We start from the raw sequence: 26,566 nt of genomic DNA, 5'->3' as shown, positions 1-26,566 counted from the left end.
GTTCTGGAAGTAACACCACATCCTCTCCCCTAAGTGCAACATTTAATCAAGTGGTAAACTGGATAAAAAAACATAAAGATAACAAATAATTTAAAAGTGCTTTGTCGCTATTTGAAAACTCAGAAAATATGTCCTTATTTTAGTCTTTTAGAGCACTAACCATAATTTTGATGCCAATAAGACCCTCTCATATATGTAATTTCTAAAGGAAATGCTCTAGGTATTACAGTTTTGATTACATCAAGATGATGTCAGGCGTTCCACACTTTTGTAATAAATATAGAATGTTAGCAATCTAGTTGTTCATTAGGATACTGTTGAGAGGCAGAGGCCAGGGGCACGGGCTCTGAAAATTGAAGGCAGGTAGGAGGGTGCAAAGGCAACAATTTAACCACACTGAGCAGGCAGGAAGGGCCGTGGAAGAACAACAGACTATGGAGGGCAGTGGAAAGGGGGACAGGGGCAACAAATCAACAATACAGGACTTGCAAGAGAGGCTGTGGCAATGTAATAGACGATTGTGGGCAGAAGGAAGAGGCAATGGTAGTACAACCATACATGCCAACAGACCCGATTCAGCCAGGAAACGTCCAATGTTTTTAAGCTCAAATGGGCTTTATTTGATCTGTCTCCTGTCCACAATCTCCTCTTTTTCAATGTAACTCAAAGGGGAAAATCAATACCCCAGTTTTTTTTCAAAATCTCCCTCTTACCAAGTTCAAAATGTTCGCAAGTATGGTACATTGGATCATGGAAGGAAATGGGGTAGGGGCATGGACTTGGATAACAGAGGACAGGAGGGACATGGAGAGGTGCACCCAACTGACCCATGCAGGGCAGGCATCAGGGTTTGCAGCAGCACAATACACCACACAGGGCATGCAGGACGGGAGTGCAGCACAACAATCCATAGAAAGCAAGAGGGAGGGGACAGGCCCATGCACATGGACAACAGAGAACAGAGGGGCAAGAGGCAATGGTAGCTAGCTGACCATAATGGACAGACAGGAGAGAAAGCTGCAGCATAACAGACCATAAAGGGCAGGAGGGACGGATCAGGGGCATTACAATGGAACATCCAAGCCAGGAGGGAGGGAGTAGGGGTCTGCACATGTAAACAGAGGGCTGGGGGCAAGGGGGCAGGGCAGGAGCAGCACGATAGCCATGGAGGTCAGGCAGGATGGGCACTAGAAGCAAGACACACCATGAAGAGCAACAGTGAGACTGTGATGGCATACACACAGACCATGGAGGGAAGGTGGGAGGGGGTCAGGGGCAGCTAACTGACCACACAGGGAAGGTGGGAGGGGCCATGGCAGCACAGAAGACCATGCATGGCAAGTGGGAGGGTTAGTGGCAGCACAATGGCTATGATGGGCAAGAAGGAGGGTGCAGGGGCATGCACAAAGGACAATGGAGGATAGAAGGGAGGGTCAGGACCTGTGCACAGACAAGAAAGTTCAGGGGAAGGGGCCTCACAACAGACCACATGGGGCAGGCAGGAGGAGCAGTTGCAGCACAACAGACCAGGGAGGGCAGAAGGGTGTGGGAGTACAATGGACCATGTAGGACAGGAGGAAGAGGATAGGGGCATGGCATGTGGACAGGCAGGGTGGAGGTGGCAGGGACAGGTTACAGTCATCTGACAATGCTAGGCAGGTGGGAGGGGAGTGGCAGCTCAACAGAACACTCAGAGTAGATAGGAGTGGCAGGTTTATGGAACATGGTGGGCAAAAAGGATGGAGCAGGGGCATGCACAAAGACATCGGAGGGCAGGGGGAAGGAGAATAGGGGCAGCAAGCTAAGCACAGAGTTTAAGCAGGAGGTCAATGATGGGGCATAGAATTGGGCAATGGAGGGCAGGATGAGTGGACTGGTACATCATACTAAATTGAGGGCAGTGGTAGCACATCAGACCATGCATGGCAGGAGGGAGGAGGCTAGTCCATGGATTCACACAACAGAGGATAGGGAGGAGGGGGATGGGGCAGCAAGAGAGAAGGCGGGTATTAGGAACTTTATTGTTTTTAAAACATTGTGTCTGTGCGAACTACTTAAAATATGAACAAGTATGCAGCATAATCTCACTTTTATTCAGGAAGAAGAGGACGTTTGTGACTGTGACTCCGGGCTCACTTGGCAGAAACACCCCCTGACCCTCCACCCCCTATCGCAAAATGTAATGCCCGTGAAAAGGGTAGGTGAACACAGTGTTATATAGAACATAGTCCTGAGAGCACGATTGAAAATGAAAACTAGATATAGTGTATGGTATAAACTATGCACCAAAAAGTGTGATATAAGATGAACCGGGCGTGAAATATAATATGCAATACATTGTGCGCAATGACAGATTCATTGGAGAGCGCGAGATAGCACAGGCACTAGCGCGTGCTATGCGATATGCGCCTTGGAGTGTAATATGCACAGGGCAGTGTTGTGTAACCTAACTAGTCTCTAAAGTTGTAATATAAAATATGTGCTGGGGAGTGTAACGTTGCATATGCACTGCAACAAAGATATGGATCCCAGATTGTAATATGTATGGCATAGCACTGTGCGTTATAACATAGGCATCGAGGAAGGCACGTTAGATGGGGCAATATAACCCGTGCAAAGACAAGTGTGGCATGACATATTCACGGGGTGGTGTTACAGTGCACATGGGCTAGAGAGTGTCATAGCATATGCACTAGCTAGTGGAATACAACACAGAGGTGTGTGGCACTCGGCAGGCAATGGTGGGTGTAACACAGCATTGGGCTCTGTCAGGAGCGCGCTGTGACTCTCAATTGATGTTCGTCCCCTTTCCAGAGAGTAAAATAAAAAGTATTACACATCCGGCAGTGGATGTGTGTTTTATTAACCGTGAGGGGGGTTTCTTGCATAGTTTTGGTTGAATTTTTGTCGAATCCCCTTTGAATGGCTTGGTGTGCACGTGTATTAATTGTGCCCGTCAATAGCTACCCATGTTTATATAAATAAACGACAGGGGTGTATACCGGGATTAGGCACGGTAGGGCATCAGACATGTCAGAGCTTCACTAGTGGTGTAAATACATTCCACGTGGATTCATTGTATGCATAGTCGCCTTTTAATGAATATCACGCAAATCGTCATGGTGATAGGTACGTACGGTTTGTCCAGCATGTCCTAGGTGTGTCTATAAATATATATTTTTTAAAAATAATAAAAAACAGTGGCCGGCCCTGGGGATTGGGTTCAAAAAAATATAATTAGGAGACAGGCCCTGGGGGATGGGGTCATCAGGGCCAATAAATTAGAATAAGAAGTGGAACCACACAGCCCCCCTTCTTAAAAAATTTAAATAAATAAAAGACTGGCACCGTCCCGGAGGCCATTCCCCCTCCGTGCAGCACTCTGCAAACGCGCCCCCAACAGGCATCTCCAGTATGCGCCAGGGAGCTGCGCTGCAGACAGGTGTTCTGAGGCCTAGCCCCTTTTTACAACTCTCTGCAACGCAGCTCTGTGGCGCTTACTGGAGGTACCTAGTGGTCTAGTTTGACCCTAGGGACCCTTAGGATTCAAGGGGACTTAATCTCTCAACTTAGAACAGCCACAGGGCGCATTTACACAGTGGTGAAGGGAGGGGACGGGGCCTGAGGTGACGTGTGCAAACACGCACTATGGCACGTTTTAAATTGGGGATATAATTTCCCTTCAATACTGAGGGCCCCTGGGGGCTAACTAGCCCACCAAGTGCTTCCAGTAAGCGCCACTGAGCTGCATTGCAGAGAGGTGGTCCAGGCCGTGCCACTTTTTACACCTCTCTGCAACGCAGCTCTGTGGCACTTACTGGAGGTACCTAGTGGGCTAGTTGGACCCTAGGGACCCTCAGGATTCAAATGAACTTAATCTCCCAACTAAAAACGGACACAGGGCGTGTTTACACAGTGGTGAAGGGAGGGGACGGGGCCTGAGTTAACGTGTGCAAAAACGCCCTGTGGCCTGTTTTAAGAGGTAGTTTTAATCCCCCTGCCCTATTATATACTAGGGGCTTACAGAGGAGGTCATGCTAATCACAGGGGGACCCCAACGCATAATGTTCCCTAGTGTATGTAGGTGTTTTCACTGTATTTTAAGTGTCTTTTAACATAGCACTGGCTCTAGGACTGATTAGTCAGACTCAGTTACCACCAGTATCCGTCTGAAAAAGTTGAGGGTTCAGGATGATTTTGCAACAAGGCTTCTTTCTGCTCTTCTTTTTGTTCTTTCTGCACGTTATCCTTCTTCCTGCACTTTTCTTCGTCTTTGAGGACTTCTGTTGCTTCTTTCTGCACTTCTTTTGTTTCTTTCTGTGCATTTTTTCTTCTTTCTTCACATGTCCTATCTCTGTAGGCATAGTTAGAAATTAGCATTTAAAAAACCTTTGAAATTCACAGAAAAAACCATAGGTTTTAGGCACGTTATAGTTAGGAATTAGCATTTAAAAAACCTCAGGAATGCACTGAAAAAACCATAGGTTTCAGGGGTGTTATAGTTAGCTGGACTTTTCACTTGTACAAAACCATTGAAATTCCCCCGTTATAGTTAGTTCAGCTAACTATAACTCGCGCGCCCGCAATGCACTGCTGATGACGTCACATATTACATCACTCATGACATGGTCAGTGACATCACTCATGACATCACTGATGACATCTCAAATGACATCACTGATGACATCATCCTTGTGATAGAGTGGAAGACCTCCTCTCACCCTAATATAACCTTTGATACACACATTCAAAAATAGAGACTAAAATTTTCAAAACAATGGACATACCAATACCAGTTACAACAACCTCTTCAGTAATTCTAAGATCCACATACACATCCACTCATTCACCAACAGTCCTATACAGTCACTCATACATGTACTCACTCATCATATGTACTCATACACCTATACATCCTGTTACACAATGCCACTCATCCTTAGAGTTACTCACACACATAGTCACTTATGCTAATAAAGAATCAAACATACATTTACTTGTATATACAGTTATACACACACCACCACACTTACTTCTACGGAAACTTACACATACTTAGTCTTTTAAACAATCACTTATAGAAACACATACTTATTCATACAGGAACTCTTTCAATCTCTCACTCTCACATATACTCACATATATACACCAATAGTCACATATACTAGTTTAAAACATATGTAGTTACTCATAAAGACACTATTGAGACAGTCATTCACTCACTAACACACCCATACACACACTCATCCACCCATACAGTCCTGCACACATGCTGTGTTCAACACATACAAACAGTGAGTCACTCATTCATGCACCTATGCACTACGTAATACCCCCCACCGAACCATGCAGACACTCAGACTGATAGTCAAAAAATCAACTAATAACCTATATAGACACCCATGTAGCTACTCACCAACCCATGCAGCCACTTATACACAAAGTGAGAGACTGATAAAGATATTTACATATTTAAACATTACTCACTAAGCCATGTATTCACTATGATACACTTAATCAGTCAGTTACACAATCAATTTTTCAATAACAAATCATCCATTTAGACACTTATATACCCATTTATTCTTCCATCGACCTTGAGATATACATATTCAAAACATATATAATTTTCAGAAAAACACACATTCACTGGATGATGTCATCAGTGATGTCATCAGTGATGTCATTTGAGATGTCATCAGTGATGTCATGAGTGATGTCACGGACCATGTCATGAGTGATGTAATATGTGACGTCATCAGCAGTGCATTGCGGGCGCGCGAGTTATAGTTAGCTGAACTAACTATAACGGGGGAATTTCAATGGTTTTGTACAAGTGAAAAGTCCAGCTAACTATAACACCCCTGAAACCTATGGTTTTTTCAGTGAATATATATATATATACACACACACACACACACACACACATATCTATATCATGTGTGCGTATATATGTGTATATAGGTATATATGCATTTGTTTTTTTCATTTGACATACATGGGTTAAGTATGTTTTTCTGCATGTCTTATATAAGCATACATGCCTACAGTAATACTGCTATCTATTTGGATTGGTTCTCCAGTATTGGTATCTGTCATAGATTCACATGCGACCCACCCTCCTCCCCATAAAGGCTCCCCTGGCTACATTTTTACGCTTACATTTTACTTGTGCTAAAAAATCTGAGAGCCTCTGCGGAGAGGGTTCTAGAGGGTGCTGTCACCTGACTGGCTGGACTTTGGACTATTCCTAATAACTAGGACGAGATATTAAAGTGAATGTTTTTTTACCATTTCCTTCAATGTTAAGGTCATTGCTTACTGCTTTTAATGTACCGTGGGACTCACACTTCGATGACAGGGAATGATTCAAGCATGTGAATCTATGAAAGATACCAATACTGGGGAACCATATATACAGGTAAGTAACTTATTTTCTTCAGCTAGTCATCCAAGTATAGGTGGACCAATATTACTGCTTTGTTTTGTGGGGAACTAAGTGTAGCCATAACCTTTGTGATATCCCTTTGTGTAGTTTGCAGCCCAATAGGCATTACTCACAACTGAAAGCGTTGGTCTTACACAATAAAACAGAGGAACTTATAGTGTGATGTCGTGCTACTGTGTCGGCAGTATAGAGACCTGTTGCTATCATTAAGTCTTCTAGTCGGACCATTGTATTATATTTCATTTGAAGGTGTAGTCACTTACACAATGTTTGACCTTTCTCCTCATTTTTAAGTTGAGCATTCAAGACCTCTTGTACATACTTTAGTATATACCTATATGTGTATGTACTTTGTGGGCTCTGGAGATCAGCCTTAGTACTTGTCTGCTTCCGCTTAGGGGCTTTTTCTGTTCAATTGCCTGTATTTAAATGTCTTAATAGAAAACTACCAGTAGAGGTCAGTAAAATAACAGAATTGCTTTTTGCTGAGGGACTTACTTTTTTAAAAATGTTTCTGGCAACTGCCTCTATTTAACTTTCTTGATAGAAAACGACCAGAAGAGGTCAGTAAAATACCAGAATCACTTTTGCATTCTCTAGATTCCAGTCAATAGAAATTGTCTTCCATGAGCACCCGTAGACAATAATATTTTTTGTAAGTCTTGTATTTTCAGTCATATGACCACCGAAGGCCCTAATTTAATATTAAAAACAGAGCTGTGGTGCTTTGGCGCTTTGGCGAGACCGATTGCATTGCAAATGCTTTGTTAAATCTTCCATTGGACTCCTTGGTTTAGATCGCAGCTGTAGCTTCAGGCCTCAAAGAAGCAGGCTCAGTTATACTGTATGCTCTGCCTAAAATGTTATGCCCTTCATTTTCAGTGCAGCCATGGTTGATGCATGCCTGGGCCGATCAGAGGTCAGAGCAGTATTCTGCCACTGAAACATGTGGACAAAATTATTACTAACATGTTGCAAGTTAACTGCTTAAAGCCTCTCCAGTTACAAATGCATTTAGTTATGGGACTGTGAAGCCAAAAAGATCATGTATATAGTCATGAAGTATGCCTCTGGTTTATTAGAAAACAAAGTAAACTGCCAATAATATCTGACAGCTTACAGCAGTGTGGTTTCTTATCTCAAAATATTAATCAAACTTTTCTTTTAGGTTTTTAATACTGCTACTTTTAGATTGAAAATCGAAGTGCATTTATTTCAGACTGACTTAAGATAAGGGTTTTCGTTTTTTCAAATATTGTCAAATTTCTGTTGTATTTTTAAGACGGGCTGTAATGCAGTGGTTAGTTAAATCTATTTTTATGGGGAAGCTGATTAGCTTATACTAATGGACTTAGGGTCGCAAGGGAAATTACTAGCCTCAGGCTTTCCTGTTCAAAGGGGATAGACAGTGGGAGGGGGTGTTAAGGGATTATTTGTCTGTCTGGATTGAGTTAATCACCCTGCTGTGGCGTGTGGTGGATGAGACCTGCTTGAGAACTATAGGAACTAAGTAGGAGTCTTGTTTTTGTCACAATGATATCTGCAATATCTTTGTTTTCTTTGATGTGAAACTGAATTTTATGCTGAGTTATGCTACATGCTGCACCCTAAAATAACATAGCCTATATTTGAGTTCCATTCATGGATGCTTAGTCTTCTGACAAATTTTAGTTAATGGAACCTGTCAGAAATTGGGTAATTAATTTGGGAGTGGGTCGCCTCTACCAACTCAAAAGACCAGCTCTGGTTAGGTCAAAAAAAGTTGAGAGGGAATCTTTGCTCAGCCCCTGATAGCCCTGGCACAAGTAGTAGGCAGTCTCCAGAGAAGTGCATACTAAGTTCAGGCAATTCCAACAATTATAAAGTAAAGAACACACATAGTAAAATTCTCAAACCAGTGTAGAACAATAGAGAAAATGGTAATGAGCCAAAAGACACCAAGGTCATCAAAATAGTGTAAAGGAACCAGAAATGATTTTATTAAGGTCTTAAGCCAGAAAGTGCTTAGAAAAAGTCAAGCGCTATGGAAAAAAGGTTTGTGGTGGACTGAAACCTATGTGAGTTCAGGTTGACCGCGACAGAGCAGAGGTCGGATACACCAAGCGGTTTGTTCTAGTCGAAGGTTTTGCCTTCAGACATAGTGGCCAACTGCTGGGAAAGCATCTTCAGGTTAGTCCTACAGCCCCTTGTTCCTCATGGCAGGCTTTTGTGTGCCAGTTTTTTCTCCAGCTTGGTGTCCTGCAGAGTCGAGTCATCTTTAGTCGGCTAGGCTCTCTTGGAGTTAGAATTCCTTCTGCTTTTTGTGTCTCTAAAGTAGATAAGCAGGAGACCAACCACTTGACCCTTGGAGAGTAGTTCCACTAGTTCGGTGCCAGCAAAATTCAGGAGTTCTCCAGTCTTTGTGTAAATCCTCATCATCCAGCAGGACACAGAAGTAAGGATTCTTCTTCCAGCAGGCCCCCTTTATATGGAGACTTCTCAGGTTCAGGAATCTTCTGAGGAAGTGGTTGTGGCGGTGCCAGATATGTTCTGTCACTAGCTACTGGCTGGAGAAATTCTACCACCCAATCCTAACTATTATTTTAAAGTCACCCCACCACCTTGTGTAGCACTTCCTGTTTGCTTTACTGTAAACATACAAAGGAACCCCAATTTCAACATGGTAGGATCTATCTGCCACCCCCCCCCCCCGGCAAGCATGTTTTCACCTTTGTTTACCTGACCGGGCCAAAACTGGTTTTTCTACCCACTGTCACTGGAGACTAGGTGTGTAGGAGGGTCCTGGGAATTAGTAGCAGCAGTCCTCCCTGTCATTTCCAAGTCAAAAGAGGTAGTGCTAAAGCTGACCTTTGTTCTGCCAGCTGCTCCGCTCCACTCCCAGATAGCTCATCTCTGCTAAGTAAGCAGCAGTTGTTGGACTTGGCATAATTTGGCCTGGTATTTCACTGTTTGCTGAACTTTGTTTTTGCTGGTTTTAGGACTCTGGGCACTTTACCCAGCAGTGGCCCGTGCAGGTAAGAGCATTTGGGCCAGGTTCGGGGGGGTGGGGGGGATGGCAGGAGAGGGACTCGACAGACGTCCACAAGGAAAAATTAAATAAATAACAAATTTTTCCTCGTCGTTGTTGTCTGTCGAAATCCCCCCAACCGACCCCACAGCCCCATCTCCCTTACCTGCACGGGACACTGCTGACTTTACCACTAGTGACCAGTGCTAAAGTGTATGTGCTCTGTGTCTAGAATATAATGACATTTGGTTTCTCCTTGATTGGCACATTTGAGGTACTACTAAGTCCTTAGTACAGTGCACTACATGCGCCCAGGGCCTGTAAACCAAATGCTACTAGTGAGCCTCCAGCACTGATTGTGTCACCCATATAAGTAGCCCTTCAACCTTTCCTACGCCTACCACTGCAGAGTCTTTGTGTACGGATTTAAACTGCCATGTCAACCTGGCAAGTTGACCTATTTGCCAGGCCCAAACCTTCGCTTTTGCTAAAGGTCCTGCACCCCTAAGGTAGGCCGTAGGTAGCCTCATGGTCAGAGTGCAGCGTATTTAAAAGCTAGTTTTACATATCCTGGATAGGGGCACATACATCAAGGTAACCATTTGTGATGACCAAATTGCGAATTTTAAGGATTCGCTATTTGGTAATCGCAAATGCCTATGCATGAAGGATTCGCAAATAATTTTGTGAATCCTTAACATCCCCTAATAGCGATTTGCGAATTGTGAATCACTACTAGGGAATGCATTCCCATTCATTCCTATGGGCCTATAGGCCTTTAGGCGCATAGGAATGAATGGGAATGCATTTGCAATTTGCGATTACCAAATTGGGAATCACAAATTGCAAATGCAAATGCAAGGGTGCCTGATGTGCTAAGGCCCCCTGAAGCACCCCCCAAAAAAGTTGGGTTTGCACATATGTAGCACAGACATGCCCTAAGGGCATGTGTGCGCTACATAGTGCATTGAAAAATTGAATTTTTGTGCATTTATCCATGCATGCACAAATTATCATCAACTTGAAGTTGATGGTAATTAGCGTTTCCTAAATGCACAGTCGCATTTAGGAAATGCTAAATGCATTTGCAATTTAGGTAATCCCAAAAAATTGCAATTACCAATATTGCGAATGCTAAAAGGTACATGCACCGGAAAAGGCATTTTTCCAGTCACAGATGAGGTGATTCTGCGAATCGGTCCGTTTGCGACCGGTAAAATGCTTGATGGATGTGCCCCATAGTTTTTACTTTTCTGTTGCTGATTATGATGCATTCCCCACATTTTCTCTCGAGGTCTGTTCCTGAAGGTTAAGCACAGTATTGTGGGCTTCTTGCCAGAATAAACATATGCCCTTATGATTGAGGGTTGGACTTTTGAGTGGCATCTCCAGGACCATTACCGGTTTTTCTGTGCTAGCTGTCAAGACTTCCACCTCAGCAACAATCAAACATCTGCAGATAGCGCCTATCTTCGGTGCCAGCCATCAAGACGTTGGAATCCAGTGTCCAGACATCTTCACAGCAGTGTAAGCAGGCAGGCTGTCAATCAGTGTTGAGGCCATTTCGTCAAGGAACCAGGTCGTTGATGGAAAACACATCCTTTCAGATTTGCCCTATGTACAATGTGAAATTGCCCTGGTCAGACCAGCATAGGTTGATCAATCTGTGCTTCTCCATTAAGCATAACGATGTGGTCTGCTTGGTTTGCAAGACATTTTGATGACCATCAGGCACTGACACAGTGCGCCTCTGGGCAAACCATATCATGCGGCTCCAGAAGCCACCTTAAATGCTTGTTCTGTTCGAGGACCTTTTCAGTGCCGAATTGGAGAAGGTGAGGTTCATCGAGCCTACCACCAGAGGAAGGAGAACTCAGCATGGGGGCAGAATCATCAGATTCTTTGGAGCTCAAGGAAGTGGAGGTCCCATCATACCAGTCCACTGGGCCCAATATAAAGACCACACCTATGGCACCTCTTGCAACATCTGCATTCGAGTGTCAAGCCTACAGTGCTCTAACTTGTAGAGGATACATGTTGAGGCCAAGTACCGCTCCCGATGGAGTCGGGTATCAAGCCTCAAGGCTCCCACAGCCCATACAAGCTTCTGGCAAGTGATGTCAAACTGCACCACCCATCCACAACACCGAAGGCCGAGAAACCTGTCATGAGCTGAGATTACCTTCGAAGTTGACACCAAAACCTAGCCCCAGGTCGGTTCTGAAGGATCCATCCATTCCCAGGTAATACTGAGCGAGGTCCTAATTGCCCTGCAGCACCAGAGGTACCGATGTAAAGCAGAAGATTCTCATTCATCCCTCCACAAGCAAGACACTGTCTAAATCTCCTTGCAGGAACAAGCACATACTCTACAAATCCCCAACAAGAGGAAGCTCGTTTTTGATGAACGCTCCTCTCAGGAGACAAAGACCTTCCCCACCCCCAAAATCAGATTAGAGATGGGGCTATTATTTTGCTCCCACACCCACCAGCCCCACAATCTCCTAAGCCACCACTACAGCATGAGCCCTTTCCGTACCGCACAACCCCACCTCTTCAGTCACCATTCCTCTCCTCACACATGGACTCTAATCAGGGGATCATATTCCACCCTGAGGACCGATATTTTCATCCTGTAACACCCGGGGAGGGACATGATCCTCAGGCGGACTATCAAGTTGGCCCCAATGATGACTCAAATCTAAACCCCTTTGCCTTTATGGCTTCCCCACTGGACCATACCACTGAGGACCACGTAGTGATACAAAGAACTGCAAACCATCACAAGATTATGTTATGTGTATTTGTATAGCGCACGACTCACCGGGAAGAGTATCTTGGCGTTGAAGCTTCGCATAGTGCAGGATGAGGACAACTTGCTGGTCAAGGCCCTGTTCAGGATTCAGAGGTCCTTACAATACCTTTTCATGTTCTGTAGCATATTGAAAGCTTCTGCTGAGAAAAGCAATATAAGGCAGCCCAGATGACCCGGTGTTTATCAGGGGCCAGGTCCCGCCTGACTCAGTATTGGTCTACACTGCTAGGAAAAAGGCCTCTGCCCAGGATACGTCTTCCTCAGATAAGGAGAGTTATTAGGTTGATGCAGCGGGTAAGCACGAGGCCATGCACTGAAGGATAGCCTATTTGGCCAACTGCTGTCCGGATACAAACCTTGTCAGGGGTAGGAGACAGATGAACGGCTAGTGAAACATCTCCCTGAAGTTCATTGTAAAAGGGGCTTCGAACTGGTGGCAGTAGCAAAGACCATATCAGTTGGCAACATCAGGTGTGTAATCAACTGCAGAGTCCTGCTACGGCAACACACGTGCCTGAAGATATCCATCATCGGTCCTGTGGTGCAGCAAAATCTCCTGAATATGTCCTTTAACAGAGAGCATCTATTTTGCCCGCTGGTCTATTCAATGCTAGACTTGATAAAAAAAGGAGGCACAAAAGCTATAGGCGCCTTGCAGACCTCAACACCCATGTCTGAATTTCAAATGCAGCTGGCTAGAGGAGGCACGAAAACATCTATGCCTCCTCGGAGACAAGGGTACTTATAGCATGTGCCCTTTCAGCACCTGCAAGCACTCAAGCCCTAAGGCAGGGGTGGTTACCATGGTAACAGCAAGGGCAAGGGGAGAGGTGGCTCTCCAGGAGGGGTGCTTCTGCCTCAAAGCAAAGACTTCATCATTAACCCAGTGATCACTCAACTCCTGTCAGGTGAAGGCTGAAGTTCTTCCTTCCTTAATGGCAGGAAAACAATCTGTGCTTTCAGTGGTGCAACAGGGGTACTGCCTGGAGTCCCCCACTATGCCACCAAGCGCACCACCTTGCCGCCAAGTCCTCTGTTGTGACCATTTACAACTTATAAAGGAAGAAGCGCACGCTTTGCTAACCAAATGGGTCATCTAACTGGCTTCCTCACACTAGCGCAGCAGGAGTATACTCCCTTTACTTCTTATCCCCGAAAAGGATGTGACTAATAAAGATCATATAGCACACACTCCGATGACAGTCGCTGTTGCACAGGCTAGGTTTCACCATCAGTGCCTAGCCCCAGCAGGTTCAGCCTTTTCTAGGGTCTGTTTTACACTTCACCACGGAGGAAGCCTACCCGAATCAAGACATGGTGATGCCATTGCAAAAGCTGCTGCTTTTTTTCAGATATAGTATCCTATCATGATGTGCATCATAATGAGACTGTTGGGGATGATGGCTTCATGTATTGCAAAAGTACTGCAAGGCTGCACGTGCACCCCTTACAGATGTGTCTGGCAAGGCAATGGTCACAAGCAGAGTATCACCGGAACAAACAAGCACTGACACATCCCAGTATTCAGCTCACCCTCCTATATTGAAACAACAAGAACTTGTTGATAGGCAGGACGTTTCTGGACTCACTTCACAGGTGACTATTACCATGGGTGCCTCACTCAGGGTTTGAAGAGTGCACCTCAACTACATGACTGTGCTGGGTACCTTACCGCAACAGCAATAGAACTACCGTATGTGGAACTCATGGTAATGAGTCTCTTTTCAAAGTTTTTAATTGGCGCGTTCAACACAAAACAGTCCTCATAAAACAGACAGTATTAGAGCGATATATTATATCCAGAAACAGGAGGGCACTCACTTATCCCAGGGCGTCTGGCATTGGACCATCTGTCCCCATATCCAGTTCCTAGTGGAGCATCTGCAGGTGTGGACGACGACTTTGCGGACTTGCTAAGCAACACGTATAAACAAACCCACGAATTGTAGGTGAGTCCCCAAAGCCCTCCAAAATTACTTTTGCCAATGGGCCACTCCCACCATTGATGTTTTTGCTTCTGTGCAAAACACAAAATGCCAAAACCTCACCCCCAGGTACCAACACCCACAGTCATTGGGCAATGCACTATGGATAAATTGGTCAGGGATGTGTGCTTGCGTTTTTCCTCCAGTTCCTCTGATCACATACGTAGTGAGGAAAATGAGACATGTGTCAATGACCCAGATCCTAGGAGCACCAACGTGGGCTAGACAACCTTGGTGCTCCATGCTGCTGAAGATGTTCTTCTATCCACATGAAAAATGACTGCTGGATCTAGACCTTCTGACTCTGCATCATGGCAAGCTCAGATACCCAGAGCTCGGGCAACTGAATCCAGCTATTGGGTACTTGAGGTCTGACAGTTCGATTACCTGAAACTGCTAGAGGACAGGCAGGTCTTCCACAAGTGCTTGTTATGCAGCTAGATGGAGAAGATTTGCTCACTATTGTATTGTTAAGCACATAGACTCTTGCATAGTCTATGTGCAGGCCATCATTTGTTACTTGTAGCATTTGCATAAAGCAGGTCTGGCATACGCTTCTATCCGTCTTCATCTAGTTGCAGTAGTAGCCTATATGCAGAATAGAAAGCATTTGTCCCTTCTAAGATTCCTGTTATCAAGACCTTAAAAGGCTCATCCCATCTATGACACCTCCAGCGCATGCGTGGAACCTTAATGTAGTTATCACTAGACTTATGGATTCTTCTTTCTATTTACTACATTCCTGTGGCATGTTGTGGAAGGTAGCTTTCCTAATTAAGATCACATCTCCAAAGAGAATCCGTGAGCTGCAGGATTTGACTAAAGAAGAACCATTCATTCAGGTTCACAGGGATAGGGCCATAGTAAGGACAAACCCAACATTCCTATCCAAGGTACATACTCTTTTCATGTTACCTAGCTATTGAGTTGCCCATCTTCTTTTTATGTCCAGATTCTGTGGCTGAAAGAGGATTACTCACTCTGGAAGTCATGAGGGCACATGCATTATACTGACAGGACTAAATATATCTGTAAAACAAAACAACTTTTTGTGGCTTTTGCAAAGCATCAAATGGGTAAATCCTTTTCCTATCAGGCATTTCTTGATGGATTGTTAAAATGCATTCCAGCATGCAGTTTGAAGGTCGAGCACCCACTACATGTGCCACCTAAGGCACATTCCATGCTCAAAAAGAGAGACACTAGTTTTCTTGGGTAACATTCCTTTAGCGGACGTTTGTAATGCTGCTACATGTTCAAGACCACAAATATTCACCAAATATTATTGTGTGAACATTCAAGCCAGGCGTAGGCTTTTGTAGTCTAGGTAGTGCTGGTAACATTGTTTCAAGCATCTGCAACATATGCCCGCAAGTAACTGCTAATGGGAGGAACTTTTTAGTCAATGCAGAGCATCTGTGTCGACAGCAACACATACTATAAATGAAAAATGTTGCCCTGTAACCATCTGTTCATAGCAAGTAGTGCTGTAGATTCACATGTGTCCAACGTCCTACCCAGAAGCAAGCGATGATCATGAATTTCTTCTACATAGATATCTTCCACCATGCACAGTTCCAACTACTATGCCTTCAATACTACACTACACTTACAGTACTTATCTGCTGAACGTAAAACTATCTGAAGTGATGTTTTTGTCCTAGTGTATTGTGAGCTGAGGGTGGAGTCACAACAAACCTTGTGACTCGAAGAAAGTCAAAGAAAAACAACGTGCAAATGTCTGCGTCCAACACTAGATGTCAGGAATGTGCAGAAGATGTGAATATACGAACAGATGGTCACAGGGTAAGTAACATTTTCTTCTCTGCGTTGCAGTTTGTGGAAATTGTGCTGCTCTCTCGATTTTTTGTTTAATCCACATGCAAACGAGTGAAAGAAAATATGTCAGGTTAGGACAGAGGTCTTCAAACTTTTGGATGCCGAGACCCCCCTGTCAACATTTTGAGGCGTAAGGACCCCCTCCTGACAAAAATTTCTAAACCTGTTGACTAAATCGCGTGGGATGAAAATGTAAATGAGGTTATGTGATGCCTCGTATTTTGGGATAGCATTGCTTCATTATTTTAACATTTGTTACACACAGTAACACTGAGGAAAGATTTCACCCAATCAGTACCCATTTATAACCAAAATACAGCAATTATCATCAGAAAGATTTCAAGTCAACCTTTGTGAAGGCCTTTCCACTCTGCAGGAATACGTGCTGCCACATTAGAAGCTCACCTGACCCTGGACGGGAGTAGCAGGGGTCCCTTAAAACCCTGGGGGTCTTGTGCAGAGTTAAGCAGTTTACCCATGCAGCTTTCCTCTCACCCCCTCCCTTCCATCCCTCTCTCCTTTCCTAACCCTGGATCCCTCTCTCACTTTGCAAGCCATTTTCTTTCACCCCTTTTTACAACTTCTGAATTCTCCCCATTCAACCTCTCACTTCACCTTTAATCACCTCTTGCCATTTTGACTTTTCACTGCCCTCATCTCTAACAGTCTCTCACATTTATCTCATGGCCTCTCTGGCCCTGTCACCTCCCGTGCCCCTCAGCACTTCTCATTCACCTCATCTCTCCATTCAAATTTTTGTCTAGTTTTATCTTACACCTCTGCAGTCCCCCCATTCCTCATTCACATCTCCCCTTTGTTCTAACAGAAGCCCTCACCTTTGGATCACACTCACTTCTTGTGTGTCCACACTTCTCTTCGGCAATTCACATTTCTACTCATCCCTGACCTCTTCAATCAAATTCTCTCACTCCCTTGCTGTCCTCTCTCATCCTCTCATCACCAAGCATACGGGTCGGACCCGTATGCTCCTCTCGGCAGGTGCCACTCTGCTTATTGTTCCCTAATTCAAGAAGGCATGAATTGTCTGTCTCGCTGTTTTGGTGCAGGCGCGCAGTTATGGAACGTGCACCCTCCTTTGCTTTGCTCCACCAAGAATCTATTATCCTTTAGGAAGATATAAAAACCTTTCTCTATGGTCTGTAGGTTACCCCATTTGGCTGGTTCTCCTTCTCCTTCTGTGTGTTTCTCATTTGCCTTCAGGCAGTAGATGGTTATTAGCCCCAGGATTTCTTTTTGTAACAGTAGTGCACTCCAAATGTAAATAATAATAGGCAGAAGCAGGGGAGCCACTAGACCAGAACTTCAGAGGGGGGGGGGGGGGGGCTAACACTCCCAGTCAGGGCTGCCTAACGCTGGTCGCACCCGGTGCATCAGTCTTTTTTGATGCCCCACCCCGTTTCCTCCTTCTCCATGAATTCCTTCACTGCCACTCACCAACAATGCACCACATCTCTCTATAGCACCTTTCTGACAAACATTTCATTTTTTATAGCACTACTCATAGTTTACTCACACTCATTTCTGGGATCTGCATGGTACATATTCTTTGTAGCAGGCACATTAACCCTCTGCACTGTGTGGGTGACAAGAGTGCCCATGTGAGTGCACGGTGAGCGATGCAACAGAGAGAGTAGGACAAGAGGAGTGACTGCAGGGTGAGTGAGGTGGCGTATGAATTTGGGTGCGGATGCAAGTTCAGAATGGGATGAATGAATGTATGATTACTGATGGGCTTGTTTGAGTGAGTTGCATATTGATTAGTGAGGGGGACAGGTGATTGAAGTGTCACATGAGTGCAGGAGTAGTAGTGTACTCGTGTGACTGCAGGTTGAGGTATAGGGTGAGCAGCACAAGTGCATTGTGAGTGCAGAGTGATCACTGTGAGTGCAAGGTGAGCGGGTGATTGGTGCGAGTGCATGTTGATCAGTGTGAGTGCATTGTGATCGCTGTGGGTGCAGGATGAGCGTGAAAATGAAGGGCGAGAATGAGGAATGAGTTGTCTGAATGCAGGGTGCATTCCCAGACCCATGAAGTAACTCAGCATGTTATTGACGGCGGCGTAGAGTTTAAGATTTAAGTTAAACTATTGCGGCATTAATCGGGTATCGAGGGTGAAGGAAATAAATAATGTGCTGATCCTGTAACAAACTTCCAGTCCTATGGTTAGGGTTGCCTGCAGATTATTTTGATGGCCCAGTCGGTACAAAAAAAAGCAGTCACCTAAAGCGGTATTTTCAGCACTTATCTGTGCATACTTCCAACAGCAAATATAAATAGAAAACACTTTTAATTGTGTTCTAGGGCTGCCTCAATGATCCATGACTGATAATTAAAGAGAACAAAGACAGAAAAGTCACATAACGAATGCATACATACTTTTTTATTTCTAAGTCTATTTAGTACCAAGAGGAGATCTTTGCAGGCTCTTTAAACAAAACACGGCATGCATTTTTCTTTTGGCAAGCCTACTTTGTATTCCTTTCCTTGAAATGCATTCTCACACTACAGCAGTAAATGTAAAATACAAATGAAAGGAATAGGCTGAGTGGGGACCCAGGGAGTACTGGAACCAGGAAAAAAACCTAAGCCTCTGTAACCAGTTTGCAAAGGCATGTAAAAATGCAAATGGTCTTTAAAGACCTGTGAAAAACACGGGGGTGCCGGAGATAAGACTCCAGACACTGCCCAGCTGAGCCCCCAGCAGCTCAAGTTTCACTGCAGCAGCCCGGGCTGAGACACAGGACGGGGGAAGAGGTGGGGGGGGATGAAGCCCTTGGGCCTGGGCAGAAGTGTGACTGGGAAGGCTCGACCCCCTTTGCAACACTCCACGGCCCCCCTGGGGGTCGTGCCCCACAGTTTGAAGACCCCTGGGTTAGGATATCGCTAGTTGCTGAATGCTTGGGTGGCTAGTAAATGCCATGGCAGAATGGAAATGATGGGCGCCTCAGTTGCTGCTCACTGGGACAGGTTGACCCACAGTTACTGGTAAAGTGAGCAACATACTCCCCTGTTGATCCATCTGAAGGTAAATATTATTTTCTCGTATCCTATTCAGTTGTATGCTATATCCACCAACAGACAAAAATACACTTCTGCCATGGTAGAACAGTATTTTGTATAATTGTCCTAAAACAAACAGGTAACTCAACCCGGTGCTAACAGACATTAAACTGTAGAATGGGAGTTCGATGATTTAAGTACGAATGTAATACAGATCATGACAATTTCTGGAGCAGTGGGAACTCACAGGTCTGCAGTGAGAATGGTAAAGGGAGCAGAAGAGACAGGTGAGGTACACGGAGAACTATGGAAAGCGGTATGGATGGTTCACTGTTTAATATTCACTGGCTAACTTGTAAACATAACCAAAATAAGGCAGTCCTTTCTCATTAGAACTAAGTTAACAGGAATTAATATAGGTAGCATCTGCTACAGGATGGGGGTGGGTCGGGCGGTGGTGGTGGGGATTAATTAACAACAACAAAAAAACACTTATTTATTTATTTATTTAGAAAGTTTTATAGAGCGCGAACAAGATCCTAAACGGATATCAGAGCGCTATACAATCAGTAAAGGTTACTATACAACAAATAGATATTACACATAGCGCATAAACAGAACATCTTGTGTAGGCAAAGCAAAAATCAACCTAAGGAAAAACAAAAAGTCTAGTTGCTTAGATGGTCTATTATGACCATCGTGCTAGGGACAAGGATGTGAATGCAACCCAGGTGTCTATAGTCCATAGTTAAGTGAATTTGGCCATGAGTATCGATTTTACCTCCATTTTGAAAGAAGCAGTGGAGGGGTTAAGTCTGGTTTCAGGAGGTAAAGCATTCCAGATTCTGGGAGCCATCCCGGAGAAGGATCTGTTATATGTTTTCTTCTTGTGGAACCTTTGTGGTTTCAGTAGTAGGTTATCCGCACTTCTTGAGGGTCTGATCCCGCCAGAGATCGTCAGTTTCTGTGCCAGATAAGAGGGTGCATTGTGATGAACGGCTTTGTGTGTCATACACGCTATTTTCAGATGAATTCTGGCTTCAAGGGGTAGCCAGTTCAGGGATTGAAGATCCGGGGTGATGTGGGAGTTTCTTTTGGAGCCAGTGATGAGTCTGGCTGCCGAATTGATGGAGGCTCTTAATGGTGCAGTTGATACTTTGGGTAGGCCACAAAGAGAGATGATACCGTATTCCAGTCTTGGTAGGACTAGTGCTTGTACCGCCTGTTTGAAGTCGTTGGGTGGTAGGAAAGGTTTAAGTTTACTTAGTGTATTTATCTGGAAGTTTGCTCCCTTTGTAGCAATGCTGATGTGTTTTTGCATATTGAGGTTACTGTCAAGAGTAATTCCGAGTGATTTCGCTGAGTCCACGATGGTAGGTTGAACTTTGAGTGCTGTAAGATGTTTAATCCACTCTTGCATTATGGGGACTTGGGCGGGTGGAGCTATAAGGAGGAATTCTGTTTTTAGGGCATTCAGTTTGAGATGGTTTTCTGCTAGCCAAGTTTGCGTATTCCTAAGCGATAGGTTAAGTGATTTGATGTCTTCTAAGGAGTGGATCTTGAGGTATAGTTGTGTGTCGTCGGCGTACATGTGATATTGTACGTTAGATGCTTGTAGAACTTCGGTGAGTGGTTCCATGAAGTGATTAAACAGCGTTGGGGAGAGTGAGGACCCTTGTGGGACACCTAGAGTAACTGGTACTGGTTTGGAGAGGGAGTTAAACGGCCGGCTGCCGCCTCCCCTGCGTCCTCTTCCTTCTCAATATCTGCAGTTTGTCTGGCAGCAAGAAGCACCCCGCACACATGCTCCCCTGAGCCAATCACAATGCTGCAATGCAGCTTTGTGATTGGTCTGAGCGCTGTGGATCGACTAAACAGGCTGTGTAATGCAGCCTGGTAGAAACATGCAAAGTCGTTAGATGGTCTAAGAGGGCTGGCCTAACAGTTCATGCACACTTTGGGAGTGCAAACCACTCCTCCCCTGCTCTGGCCAGCTCTGCCCACACTGCACACAGGCCACGGACTGCATGCAATCGGCAAAATAAAATGGCAATAAAGATTATTTTTCCTTTTTGTGCAATGGGGCAACGCTTCTCTGCCTTAGCGGAAGAGCCGCCACTGATTAATATGTAATTGTTTAGTAAAAAAAATTCCCGTAACAGACCTAATAGCAGATCAGTCAGTGCCTGGTAGAAAAGGTTGAATTGGTTGACTTGCTTCAATGACGACAGTGTGATTTTTCACTTATGTCTACAAAATTCTGACTGCAAATGCTAATGCATATCTTTCTTTCCGTCCACTGCTTAAGATATTCAACTGCATACGAATGAAATTCTCTGAGATCCCAATAAAGCTGGCCAGTCTGCTGCAGCATCCAGATCCAATCATCATAAACCACACAATCAGGTAGGATGACGATTTTAGAAGGGTGCACGCCCACTTCACCACAGGCACTACATCACGAGTCATTGCTTTTGGCGAGTAACTATATCAGGAGTTACTACATTCAGGTATGCACATATATATATATATTATCTACTGGCAGTGTCTAGTAGGTAGTTAAAGTTAGGACCTAGTTTCCATAGGAAAAGCTTTTTGTTGTTTTTCTAATAACTTTGTTGCCGTTTGACGAAGCTTCACAAATTTTTCTAAACTGGTACACACCTGAGTTCAGCTGCTGTGTGGAAAGATTCATGGTGATTTGTCTAGTGAGGGCCAAGAAAAAGGGGGGGGAGGTACAAAACACGTTTTCCCCATGCAATTTCCCATTGGGATTTTAGACACGACTACAGCCCAAACCACTTTTGGCAGAAAGCTAGCTCTTGGTCCAGAAAGAGACCTTTTTGTAATGTGGTGTAAATCTGTTCAGTAGGTTTGTAGTTATAAAGAAAAAATAAATATTGATATCTGGGTGAAGCCTAAGCACAGATCCTATGTTGAGATGTGAATGGCTGACAGCACGTCAACCAGGAAGTGTTGGCAGCCATCTTGGGAATCAGGACTCAACCAGAGTCCCTAGAAAAAACATTGCGGGGAAATTAAAATCTCATGATTTTTATGTCTTGGTGGCCCTCTTCGCTGGTCCTAAATGTACTGAAGGGCAACATGTGGGCCCAGGGAAAAGGAAAGGCTGCCTGGTATTAGAAGTAGAGGTGCGAATTTAAACGCAAGGTTGCTGCTTAAAACTAGTTCCGACAGATCGTTTCATGACGCAGCAGCATAACCAGGGGGAGTTCCGAAGAGAGCTGTTTCGGCGTTGGCTTAATATCCTTGATATTAGGTAAATCACTTAATCTCGTTGCACCTACAAAAATGAATGTGTCCTTGTGCAAAGTAAGTTCTGATGGATACATCTGCCTGTGGATTCCTCACGTTTTGAATTACCCTTACGGCAGCATTCCACAGAAACCTTTTCATAGCTCTACCACGTCGACGAGTACGTCACAATAGCGCGGCTCCGCTTGCGACTCCGTAAGACGTTACTGGAGCCATAAGAAGACTTTGTCGGCGCGCTAATGTCAGCCTTTTTTCTGCGCCGTCGACGCTTAACGGTTTTTCAGGGACTCTCCATTTCCTTAGGATATTAAGTTGTTACATTCTATGTGATGTATAGCAATGCGATGCCTACACAAAAGAAGTCAGAGTTCAAGCCCTGTAGGGAGTATGGGGGTCATATGTCTATTCCGGACCCCCACGAAGATTGCTTTTGGTGCCTGTTGTCGGATCACGACGTCGAAGGATGTTCGTCTTGTAGGAGGATGAATCCGAAGGCACTTAAGGAGCGAGATGCAAACCTATTCATGGCCTGGGCGAGAAAGGAGAAGAGGGACCGCAAAATAGCCAAGTCGAAGTCAACGACCCCTTCACACCTCGAGGTCGTTGAAGAAGCACAAAAAGAAGCGTTTACATGGATTCTGGTGTCAGTCTTCAAAAGGCAAGTCTTCGAGGTCTGCTTCTCCGGTTCAACTGCGTCATCGTAAAGATGACTTCTCTCCTTCGCCCTCATCTCCTTCGCCGGTGATTCCGGTCCATTCTCTGGCGCCAAGGGATTCGCTTGCTCCCAGGGAGTCTTCGCTTGCCCCAGCACCCGACGCCGCAGCCAAAGCCCGCCACACGGCCTCGGTTGGATCCAGACCAGGTGATTTTGGTACCTTACCCACCCTTTCCAGGTCCGGATGCGGATGCATCGCAGTTTCTAAATGCGATGTTTGCCAAGCGGCTAACCTATCCGGTGCACCGGCTGGCCCCGTGGGTCTACTTGCATACAATTTGTGCATCCCCCAGCAATATGCCCAGGCACCTTTTGAGCCCTTGATGCCGATGACCTCATCACGGCATCTCCAGGCACCAAGATTCTTGATGCCGATACCGCAGCCTCCGGCGCTGTCTGGTTTTGGGCCAACGCCTTCCCGGCTTCGAGCAGCACCACTGACTGCTACTGAGGGCCCTCTTGGTGTCGATTTCAACGGCGCCGCACCTTGCGCCGCCGTTCCCGTAGTTGCGTTCCAGGAGGGAGGCCCAGAGGCCTTGACTCTGCGGAAGGCCTTCAAGAGGCTAGTGGTTTGGACACTTCCCCAGAGTGGGAGCTTTCTTCCACAAAGAAAATGCCTTCTCAGGCCATGGCTCCTTATCATACTGTCATCAGGAAGACTGCTGACCTGTTGGATCTGCAATTGCCCACAGCTGAGGTCGGGTCTAATATTCTGACTGATGTTTTGTGTTATAAATAAAAGATCTTCGGTAGCCAGGTCATGTATATGTACGTCATAGGTTTATTCATAAGTACAGCTTCAGATAAGTTACTGCACCACCAGGAGCAGCCTCACTGCTGCTCAGCCTTCTCACTCCAACTGACACTCACAACCTCACCAGACACCCATGCATTCCACGACATCATCAATCATCCAACATTCCAGACATCTCCAAGCACTCCAATATTCATTCTGACTGAGCAGTAGGGAAGAGATACATAGGTAAGGGGAAAGGCAAACAGTAGATCATAACACATCCCCCTTCCTAAGGAAACCAAAACACAAATAAAAGCAATTGAAAGTACATAAAGCAATCATAATAGAAAGTACATTAGATTATAAAAGATGCATGAAAAGACATTGAGTAAATGAATCAAGGAACATATCACACGAATAAAATGCATGACTATTCATTAAGCCAACGAACTCACACATCAAAAATCAAAAATGAAAGAGTTTCAAGAAAAGCACAAAGCTTTAACAGTACTACAATATTCAAGAATCTCATCAAACATTTCAAAGGTAAAACCAGAGAAGCTTCGTAAGAAGGTGTCTTCTCTTAACACAGTCCAAACAGGGAAAAGCTTTTAACCCACATAGGTGACAAACTCACATCATGGTACACGCAGAGAAGCTTCGTAAGAAGGTGTCTTCTCCATCTCTTAACACAGACCAAACAGGGAAAAACCTTTCACCCACACAGATTACAAACTCATAGCAAGGTAAACGCAGAGAAGTTTCGTAAGAAGGTGTCTTCTCCTACCGCAGTCCAAACAGTTAGGGAAACCGACAAAATCATGTCAACCACAAATCAGTGGTAAACCAAGGGCTACAGGAAAACTAAGGGTAGATACTCTACCTCTAAACTCAGGGTCCAAACAGTGAAGGAGACCATACACTTACACAAATGACACACTAATGTTAACCAATAATCACAATCTGTGGTAACGTAGAGAAGCTTCTTAAGAAGGTGTCTTCTCTTAATACAGTCCAAACAATGAGGGAAACCTTCCACTCACACGGGATATATTCACAACAACAGGACACTACACACTCACCCCCTCTATTCCATAAAATAGCAACCCAAAGACATTACGCAACTCAAACGCATGACATTAACATTATAGCAAAAACAATAAATGTCACATTCGAGTTAGCAGAATAGTTACAGCAACCGGTGAGCGATTTCTCACCGAGGCCACTATCCAAATCACATCAGCTTCTACATAAGAAGGCCCTCAGCAGCTTTCCATTGTAACACTACAGGCCTAGAATGGGCAATCTTAACCAAGTGACTACCGAATCAGCCTTCTTTTCCCTTGTGCAGGAGCAGTTGTGCCAGATAACCACTAGATGGCATTGTGGTACCAATCCATAGACTCTGAGCAAGGATCACTAAGTTTCAATTTCCCCAGAAAAATGAACAACAGAAAAACACAGCTGTTGCTGAGGCTCCCTGAAGCATCCCAAACGCCGACCCCGAAGACAACGAGGAAATCGTCTTATAGTTGCAGGATACCAGTTGGGAGGAAGAGGATGGCGGCAGGTAGAACAACATGGAGCCAGGTTGTGCCGCAAAACGATGACATGCCAATAAAGTTTAATGTAATGCACAAAAGAAAAACGTGGTTGGCAAAGCGACAATTGTACGTGCTGGGGTCTGCAGGAACTACGTCACAAACTTACGGTGCAGTTCCAACCACAAAATGGTGGCACCATAGGTGACGCAGCGCCGGAAGGCTCACTGCACGTCAAAGCAGCAGAGAGTTCCTCGACAGCCAGGCAAAATGACATAGTCACAGAGGGTGCACAAGCTTTTCCACACGACTCAACAAACCGGTAAGATGCATGCGCTAAACTTTAAATTCAAACTGTAGTTCCAATGTTATCAAGTACAACACGAAAAGGGTAATAAATACTGGAATACTCAATTTTTAAATCATCTTCTCAGACCAACTTGCGTGAAAACTACAGATGGTAGACACTGTTAGCTCCTATGAAGTACAGCCACTGCATGCTCTCAGAGCCCACACTGCCCACACTGTAGAAAGTTCACACCTGTCCCACAGGGGATGTAGAAAAACGTGCTGTCAGGGTCCAAACACAGCAGAGGAACACAGCAGGGTGATCAGGCCGGCTGCGTCTCTGTGAAGCTTGTGGCTGGGAGATCCCCACTGACAAAACCACGACAAAACACAACAGGATGTGGCAAAACTCAGGCCCAGCACAGTTCTCAATTAAATCACTGTTATGACAGTCACAAACAGTGCCGATTCTCAAATTCCAGCAGGTTGCGCACGGGCAGAGCATAAAACGTGCAAGGCAGGGAGACAGATTAGGAAAACAGCACTTCTGTTCACAGGTCACAGGAAAGTCAAACGCCCTGGTCTGCAGGCTGTCCTGTTGACAAAGGACACTAGTGGGGCAGATCAGAGCGTATCTGTAGTAATCCTTTTTCTTGGGAATTTTTTTCCATGGGGTTCCAGTTCATGAGTTTAATTCCTTTGGTTAGTCAAATCCTTAGTTCCAGTAGCAGGGTATTCCATCAACAAAACGCAGGTTCTTTTCAATTGTTGCCAGTGTTATAAGGAAATGAAAGATACGTAGTCCAGAGATGTATATTAGGATCACAGCTTTATTCTTCAGATAGGATCCAAGTTATGTCTCATGCTATGCCTCATACTATGCCTATTGGACCCG

The 26,566-nt window shown here is 44.9% G+C and overlaps 1 pseudogene; it reads left to right on the top strand.

The window, feature by feature from the left end:
- The window catches only part of LOC146871398 (SWI/SNF-related matrix-associated actin-dependent regulator of chromatin subfamily D member 2-like), a 626,025-nt pseudogene that overhangs the window by 335,105 nt on the left and 264,354 nt on the right, over positions 1-26,566 (top strand).

Source organism: Triturus cristatus, chromosome 1_1 (genome assembly GCF_964204655.1).
Source record: "Triturus cristatus chromosome 1_1, aTriCri1.1, whole genome shotgun sequence".
In the NCBI taxonomy this organism is placed as follows: domain Eukaryota; kingdom Metazoa; phylum Chordata; class Amphibia; order Caudata; family Salamandridae; genus Triturus; species Triturus cristatus.
This window is presented reverse-complemented; position numbering and strand designations above follow the sequence as displayed.